Below are 10070 nucleotides of genomic sequence, written 5' to 3'. Positions count from 1 at the left end.
ATCTTTCATTTTGTACTCTTGAAACTTTGCAGTAACTATAGTGAATCAAAAATCAGCCCCACACGGCTTCACTAAGTTACTGCAAAGTTTCAAGAGTACAAAATGAAAGATAGTAACTTGACACAAAGATATCTTAGAATCTATGAACCCTAACTTGAAGAAAGGACCCTAAGACCAAAAGATTTCAATACCAAGTTCTTACTTAGACCAAGAGGAACTCATGAACTTTAAGATCTCAAGTTTCTAGCCAAGAAACAACACAAGTGTAACTACACTTGTTGGACAGATTTCAGGTTCTATTCTCAAGAACAAGAGAGAGAGAAATATTCAATGTTACAAGACTTGTTGTTGTGAAATATGAAGAATGAACTAAATGCTGAAAATAACCCTAATAGCATCTATTTATATTACACACAAAATGAAGGACAAATGACCTTCCTACCCTTCAGTCATGGGGTGCCCTTAGAGTGTAATTTATTACACTTCAAGGCTTATTTTCACACTTAAAAACGTTGAAGCTCTTTGGAGGATCAAGTACCAACTCACATGCAACTATTTACATGAACATGGCTTGTAGTTTTTGTAACTCACGAGCTTGACTTCGTGTGAATGGTCGAGAATATATTGGACATCTTTATACACCCGTATCATCTTGTATTCTGGTACTGAGCTAACTACCCCAACTATGTCTCTAGACTCTATTGAGAAAGTTGCTGATTTTTAACTCTTCAACCACCAGTTCTTAATTTACATGATCTTTTTCAAGGTTTCTTCAATATTACTAATCTATGTACTATTATTGATTGCCCCATGAGTAGTTGGGATGCCTCTATCAATTGTAGTTGTAGGCATTCCCATCATCCTAATTACCTTTTGGTGTATTGTCCACAAATTAACCAACTCTAAATTTTCTCTACATGAGACTACAGAGTTTCATGACCCAATTTCTTGGGTCATGAAGGCACCTACTATAACCCACCAATAGGTAAGCCAACCTATAGTTTCAAACTGCTAGTAATAGACTATCCAGAGAAATGAAAGAAAAAATGCAGAATATGTATACTATAAGACTAAAACATATAAGACACTCCCGAAACCTAGTGGAGTCAGTACAAGAGCTTCTAGCATAATTAGAATATAAAATGAAATACTAAATGAATATACCAATACAACCCATCTCTAAATACAATATAGAGATTAGTCTAGTACATAAGAGGGGGAATAGTAATTCTCCAAATGCTAGTAGCTCACCCTAAATCTCCTATCCATAGCTACTCCATATGATGCACACAATAATAGTGAGAACCTGTACTATGATCTGAAGGTTATAAAAGTGTAGCATAAATACCAAACACATGGTACTTAGTAGGAAACTATTGACTGAGCTCAAAAGATAATACAAATATAGATAACATGCAAATAGAAATGTAAACTATAGCCTAAATATCTAGTAAATTAACATAATAAGCCTATAGAGGGAATGAGGATGAACTAGCCTATTTAAATTGTACTTAGTCCCTAAAGCACGTAATCATATATTCTAGACAATATACAGATAAATGGGTAGAAGAAGGATATATAGTAGTATACAAAGCCAAGGAATAAATATACAACATGAATGAATGAAGAAGGAGAGATATATACAGTAATGCTATTGCTATATACATATATAAGAATAGCTTAAAGGCGCAACCTAAAAAAGTCATGCTAGCATTGTAAGGCCTTCTAACCAACAGTAGGAACAAGTGCTAGCATAAGCATGGTCCTTAATCCAAATGACTAAAAATGAGATAATTATCCATAGTAAAATAACCGTAAGAGAAAGAAAATGAAATCATACCTCAAATCTCATTATCAGTCCATAATCAACCTATCATGAACTAACCATAATAATAACTATGAGAAAGTAACCATCTAGCCCAAACAAACAATACCTAAATCAGGCCCCATAACCCAAAAGGCTCAATCAGCACATAGCACAAAACAAACATCACTCATAATCCATACAAATGCAAACCTCTTTAAGGTAGAAAGATATAAAAATCAAATAACATACTGGTGATATGCAATGCACATGCAAGAATGAATGAAAAGTAAATCCATAATACTATAGCTGATCCAAGTTCCCTAATGTAACCTAGTGTATACACCTTCTCTAGATCGACGGCTTACAAAGGTAGGACCTACAATGACCTCTCTTCTCTGGCATGACAGCTTACAAAAGAAGGGTTCCCTAGGGGGTTTGATAGTACCTATATACACTGACCTAGTCCCTATACAGGATTTCCAATAATTATCATGATCAATCTACTTCCTCCAATATCTGAGAGAATGTATATTTATATATATATATATATATATATATATATATATATATATATATATATATATATATATATATATTTGGAGTCAAACTATGATTAAGAGAGTCTAATCCTATAAATCTATTGGCTGATGTAAACTCTGAGACTAAATCATTATAAAAGTGTAGAATGGGATAAAATATATCTCGACCAAATTAAATAGTAGTGGTAAAACCATGGATCAGAATCTACCTCGGTCAAATCTCTACAACATCATTTTTAGTCTTAAAATCTCATGAATCATTTATTAAGGTGGTATGATTCCTATTATAAAAGAATCTATTTTAAAAGTAAAATGGGAATAATTCCATTTTTAGGAAAAATAGTAGTAAAACCATCTTTTTTGTTGGAATTGTACCATTTAATGGGCAAGTGTACCGAATCTATGCAAGGTCATCACCACATCCAAGCAATACAACTACAAGTGTCTATTCATAAATAAAATACACCACAGCCTTACAAGGATAAATCACTCACCCAAAATCCAACAAACATCATAATCACGGCCTAGGGCTCAATAATGTATAACCAGGATAGCCAAATCATAATTCGGAAAACCATCATAATTACTGAGTAAAGTAGTAAACCTTATACTAAAGGGTTTATTAGCATCAATTATGTATAACATACTGTCAACCTAGGGTAATAGGATTCTAGAAGAACAATAAGTAAATTTTCATCTTAAGGGTCGATTCAATCTCCAAACTCATTATTTAGGCTAAGTCATGATGTTCTACTCATAATTATGTCATGACCCATTTTACAAGTCATGATGGCACCTACTTTACCCACCAATAGGTAAGCCAAACAATAGCCTAAAGTTATAAGCAATGGGATACTTTGGTGTAAAAAAGCATAGAAGTTGGATATTTTTCAAGTAAAGACTTACAATAATAATTCAAGTAATAGTAATAGTCTAAAAGGTAGAAAAAATAGCAATAACATCTCACGACCTAATAGTTCGGTACTAGAGCCACTAGAAAAAGGAATATAAGTACTGTAATAGTTAATATACATCACTCTCAAATAATGAAAAACTAAAAAACTATAGAAGAAGGAGAAAAGGTTAACTCTGGCTCTGAGAGCTCACCCTGCCTCAAAACTCTGATCAAAATAACGTCAGCAACAACCACTAGTATTCGAATTTGCACCAAAAGTTACAGAAGTGTAGTATGAGTAATCCAAGGGTACACAGAAGGAATTTGTAACTCTCCGTACATCCCAAACATAGACCAACTTTGCATAGATGAAAGTATTTAAACTCGATATAGGTGTTTGAGCTTAAAGTTAAAGGTAAGTGTTAAGTTAAGTAGAGGGATCAATATTTTGGAAAAATTAAGAGAAAATAAGTGAGGTGCTTGCTTGACTTAAGCTAATAGGTGACTAGTAGGTGCGTCACCTACTTATAATATTGGACTAAATTTGATGCCTATATTATTAGACATATTAAAGGACCAAATTAAGTAAAAGAAAAAAGAAAAGATGAGCAGCCCAATACCTATTCTGTTTAAGGCCCAAATGAGCAGCCGAATACCTATTCTATTCAAGGCCCAAATGTCCAGCCCAATACCTATTCTATTTAAGGCCCAAATGTCCATCCCAATACCTATTCTATTTAAGGCCCAATATGGTGTGATCCAATTAGAAATAAACCAAGTAGGCGCATCACCTACTTGGGCTTGTTGAGCAGCTTAAATATCCAAGTAGGTGCATCACCTACTTGGACTAATTTTGACCAATATGTGGCTGGAAATGAGCAAAAAAGAGGCGGTCAAGTGGAAGGATTTATAAGGTCCATTTAGTTCATTTTCTCTTCATTCTTGCAAAAAAATTAGATTATAATTAGCTCCCTCTCTCTTTTCTCTCAAGCCTAAAATAGTCACCTCTTTTCTCTCCTAGGGTTCTTGAAGAAACCCTCCTTATTTCTAGCCAAGGTAAGTGAAATAACTATGGTTTATTTTTAATCATGTCATAGGAAGTTATGGAAATCAAGTTATTGTTTTGTTTGAAGTATAGGGCAGAACTTTTTTTCCAAGCTTGGCAGTCCACTTCTCTTTAATCTCCAAAATATTTCCCAATAGTATTTGGTTCAACTTGAAGGGAAACTTAGCGTCTCGATGGAGTGCACTTTAATAAAGCAAATTTCAGAAATAAAGGTAAGGTTACTGCCCCAATTTACCCCTCCTTTTGTATAGGCCTTGATGGAGTATTTTATATATGCTGTTGTTAAGAACTCACGGGACGGTGATCGGAAGCCATGAGTTCAATATCTTATATTGTGTTGAAGGATTTTAGGACTGTTTAGGTGATGTCTATAGGTGTTGTTGTTCGAGGCAGTGGATAACCTTATGGAATGTTGAAGTGGAGTTGTATTAAAGTATAGAAGGAGGGTGTGGTGATACACCAAGTTTTTGAGGGGCTGAATAGTCTTACTGCCCGTCAAGTGTTTAGCTACTGTTTTACAAGGGTTACATTGTGATTAGTTGCTAATATTAGCTCCTTTATGTGCTTATATTGTAGATTAACACCTTAAAGGAAAGAAGTCTAATTCATTGTAATAAGCAGGTTGCACAACGAGGTATGTAAAGGTTATTCTAGTTTATATTCTTTGGAATGGTGTTATATACTCGTGTACCAATAAAGTGAGCTTCGTAGATGATCCTTCATGTTAAAAGATACATTGTGATGGTGTACCGACCCCACTATAGTTAATCGACCTTTTATTTACTGCCCATGGTCTAAAAGTTTGTCAAAGTGTCACATGTTTCTCTTATATGAGTCAATAAGATCCAAGATTATACAAGTTAAAGAGTGTCACATGTTAGATTACAATCTGTCCAAAATTGCTTTAATTAATTGTATACTTCTTTTGGCTACACATGTTTTTTTTTCTACTATCATTCCCATCGTGTTTGGGAATAAGGTGACCTTATAGAGTCTTTACCTATTTAGTGTATAGTTTATATGTCCTTATGTGGGATATAGATTTGTTCCTAATTAGAATCTGCCCATATGCTTCAATAGTACCCATTCTCACGTACCCTCTATTTGTTATTACCTAATAAGTATTTATTGTACAGTCCAAACCTCTTTAGTCTAGGAGTTACGTATCTCAACTTGCTATGCACGTATTCCCCCATTTAAAACGTCTAAATTTCTACACTTGAATCTGCCCCAATTGCTATATGCTAGGTAAGATCACTAGAATCTGCCACAACCCATATATGCTATGTAATGTCACTTGCTTACTAGTTATACACCTTACTAGCTTATTTGTTACGGGTCATCATCTCCTCCCTTGTCACATACCTTCTTGGCTTATTTATTAGTGGATATGTTTTATGCCCAGTGAGGCTCATGGTGTCATATAAGTTCCAAAGTATTACCCTTATTTCCTATATCATTGTTCTTGTCTCGATCGCATGCTTTCTTCTAATAGTTCATAGCTAGCTCTGAAGCTCAATAATATTATGACGACCAAAATAACAATCTAAAAGATTAAAGAAGTGATGTAAAGTAAATATACTTATGTGTGAGTGGTAGCTCAGGAGCGAGAGCCTAGAATGGGTCGATCTCAATTTATTGATTTATGGGTGGTATCCCAGGGGTGGAAGGAACACCTAGCATGGGTCGAGCCCATTATCGAGTGGTATCCCAGGGGTGAAAGGTAAGCCTAGCATGGGTCAATCCCAATTTATGTATTGATGAGGAATGTATCCCAGGGGTATAATACCTAGCATGGGTCATCCTCTTTTACCACTGATCAGCTGGTTATATGTATCACATGGCTTACAAATATTATAAAGCAAAGAAGAGTAAACTAAAGAAAAGCATGTAAATATACAGTCTTCTACAAGTGTAAATAAAGGTGGTTCGTTCATCCTTATCTATATATTTATATATATTGACCCCGAGTTTCATCAAATTTTATTTCACTTATGGTTATTTCATGCCTTACATATTCAGTACATTACTTCGTACTGAAGTCCCTCACAGGGACCAGTGTCTTATGTTGCAGGCACAGGTCTTTAGCGAGTAGATTTTCCCAATAGAACACAAGATACTCAGCGGTTGTTGGTGAGCTCCAAGTTGATTCGGAGCCTTACCGAGTCTTTATCATATATTTTGATGGTTTTATAGTCATGGATTTCATTAGAGGCTTTGTAGACATTGTAAAGCAATCATATGTATTCATAGGTTCACGTGTCATTTGTATCGATTTGGCTAATTGGTTGGTATTATATCTATAGCTTTTTATCTGTGATTCCATTTGTTTAGTGATTCATTTTCTCATGTAGTTTGTTTTTATAGTATGTGTTCCTATAATTGTTGTCCACCTCATCTAGTATGGGGTGTGACAGAATCATCAACCGACTGAGCTAAATCATAATATAAGTACAATAAATATGCAAGTAAATTAAGCCAAGTCAAGGTAAAGGATAAACCTAGAATGATGCTCTAATGCTATAAATAAATAACTGAAATAGGTAAACATGAAATAAAACATAACTAATACTAAAATACTAACCCCTATAAGCCAATAAGTACAGAAAAGTAATTAACCCAACACAAGCCCCCATAGGCCCAGAGGATGTAATTAAGAAGATACATAATTGGAATTACAAAAATGAACTATACCTTAAGCCATAACCGTGAATCCATCCATACCATAATGTACCATATATAACCTTTCAATGTCATACTCGAATCAAAATTGAATATCATCATCAGCTGCAGACTTGAACCATAACTCAATATTAATAAATTGTCAAACTTGAATTGGAACTCATATAAACTCACAAGTACTAATCTAGCATAAGTCTTATGTATATAGCCTCCCCAATATCTATAATAAGCAATTCTATTAAGCAACACATCTAGAAGTCTAAAGAGCTATCAAGAGTCTTGGCCTAAGGTGGACCAAAGGGGCCCTGTAACGCCCCGGAGTACACCCTGGACGCCACATGGTGCTTATAGTCACAAGTGACCACAAGTTAACCCATGAGTTGTGATGCAAGTATAAGGCCCTCAAGACCTTTTGCAAGGAGCCAAGCCAAGGAACTTCAATAACTTCAAGATTTGTTTTTGCACTTGAATGCTTGTGAAGGGGTTGTAGATTCGGCCAAGAGAAGGAATGCCTTGATTTGTGAAGAAGGTACTTGAAGAGTCTACATTCTAAAAAGGGAAGATAGACTTGCACTTTGAAAGCCAACACTCCAACGGCACCTTCTCTCTTTAGTTCATTAAGGGTGGTTTCACCATTTGGGATATAATAGTATAAATAGACCATTTTGCTTCTCTTTTCATTAGACTTTTGATGACACTTGATATTACTCTTATATTTTAGTTTTAGTCTTGTAGTTGAGAGGTAGAATCTGAAAATAGGTCCTTTGACATTTGAAGTTAGGGTTTCACTTGTCTTGGATAATTTGGCAAGAAAGGTGTACTTGAGGAAGAGTGTTTCCTTTGGGTCACCTAATAGTGTAAGTAAGGGGTCTCTCTACTATCTTTATGTTTATGCAATTCTTCTTCTTTATCTCCTTCTAGTGTGTTGATTTACCCTTTGTTTACTTGCTGATTTTTGCATTCTTGTGTCAATTTTGTGTGTTCATAGCCAGTTAGGCTATCATTTGGTATCAAAGCCTTGGTTAGGGTTGTTCCAACATCCTTAAATCTTGGTTTTAGTGTTCTTATTTAGAAAATCTCAACAAAAAAGAATCAAAAATCAGAAAATACAAAAAAAAGGGTTTCTAGTGTTGTCTTGTGTTAGATCCGAATTTAGAATCTTCGATCTACAAGATTTTTACTTTTTTTAAAAAGGTTTATTGTGTTAGATTCTTGTTCTCTAACATCGAGGGTGTCCAGATCTACTTTTAGAGTGAAGTTTTGGTTGAATTTGAGCTAGATCCGTCATTGTTGTGCTTTGTTTGAAACTTTTGAGGTGGGATCTCATTTTTGGTCATCTTGTTTGTGGCATTTTGTGGCTGATTTTATGTTGGTTGTGTTTCTCTTGGCCTAAGGAACCTAGGTCTAAAAGATAATTCAGATTTGGAGTTCATTTGCTTATTATTGGTCAAACTTGGTCAACACTTGAATATTCATCTTGTTCATCCATGATCTTCATATCTTAGTGAAGAAGAATATTCAAAGTGTTTGTTTGATCCAAAAGAAGGGAAGAAAGAGAGTGTGCTTGTTGTTTGTCCAAGAATATTCCCTAGTATATTCCTAATCCATCCATAAGAAGGGGGGACCAAAGGACAAATCAAGTACAATTGTAATTAATTGGGGGGACCATTTCATTTAGAGGCTTAAAAGGTCTCCAAATTGTTTACTTACCCCCCTCAAATATGAAAATTCTTCTTCCCAAAGTTGATACTTGGCCGAAACATGAGATTGGGAAATGAAAAATTCAAAAAAGAGACAACCAACCATGTAGTGCCACATCATCACTTGTGATCAACCAAATTCATCTCTAAAATTAGATTTTTCTTAGTTTATCTTTTTTGATTCTAGTTCCTTGTGTGTTAAACTTTATCACGGATTAGCAAACTAGTAGTACCTACTAGGTTGATGATTAGTCTTGTGTCTATTTGTTTCTTGTCTTCGATTTTTTGTGTGCTTTTCTCGTTTTTTAAGTCGTAGTATTTTGTTGTTTCAAGTCCGTGCATAGTATTTGAGTCGTTTCAAAGAAAGATCGATTCCGATCCAAAGCTTCAAACCTCTCAAGTAACTTGCCAAGTATTGCTGATTCTCTAACACTTGTGAAGCCTAGTGAGGTGAGGTTGAGTGTGAGTGAAGTGAGGCTTTTGAACTAACTTGTTTGCTCATTTTGTAGGTTTTTTTGTTTGCTGTTTTTTTTACTCTTTTAGGTACATTCGCCATGGAATCCGGAGATAATACTTCCCAACCTTTGGGAAATGATTTTACTGGAGCTTTGATGGCTCAGTTTGATGCCCCTACCCGAGAAATTAAGAATGATAATGATGCCTTGAGATGTAATATGGATGCTATTATCACGCCTCAAATCCTATTGGGGCGGACTGGCAACCGTAACCGAGGAGGCCCAGGAGAACCAGCTCATAACCTTATACTTCCCATGCATACCTCTATGACAACCCAAAATTCAGACAGCATCATGTCGCATATAAAAGAAAATAATCACCTTTATAAGCTCGAGCACACACACACACATATATATATACAATACTTAGCCGTTGGAGCCATCACGTCTATTAACAAAACACCACCTTAACTGTACATTAGATCTACAAAGCCTCTAGACAATACACAGAGTTTAACTAAGGTCGGGACACACCCCGCCATATAACTAACTTCTATACAATACCAAAAGTGACTGGATATGACACGGAAAGCCCCGAAGCAAACTGGAGCTCACCAAAAGCAGCTGGATATTCTGTCTCCTACTTGTGCGGTGTATATGAGCTGAGGTACCTATGCCTGCAGCATGAAATGCAGGTCCCCCATGGGGGACGTCAGTACGAAATATGTACTGAGTATGTAAAGCTGTAGATAATCACATATGATACAATAAAAATCAGAAACAACTGAATAAATCGTAATAGGAGTGGACCACACCTACTAGAACTTGTGACAACCTGTACATTGTATTTATTCAATCACTTTACCTTCGTTCTTATCATCTTTGTAATCATTACTGTACTGTACTGTGACCATTAGGCTGCCTTC

Source organism: Capsicum annuum, chromosome 10 (assembly GCF_002878395.1).
Source record: "Capsicum annuum cultivar UCD-10X-F1 chromosome 10, UCD10Xv1.1, whole genome shotgun sequence".
Classification (NCBI taxonomy): Eukaryota; Viridiplantae; Streptophyta; class Magnoliopsida; order Solanales; family Solanaceae; genus Capsicum; species Capsicum annuum.
This window is presented reverse-complemented; position numbering follows the sequence as displayed.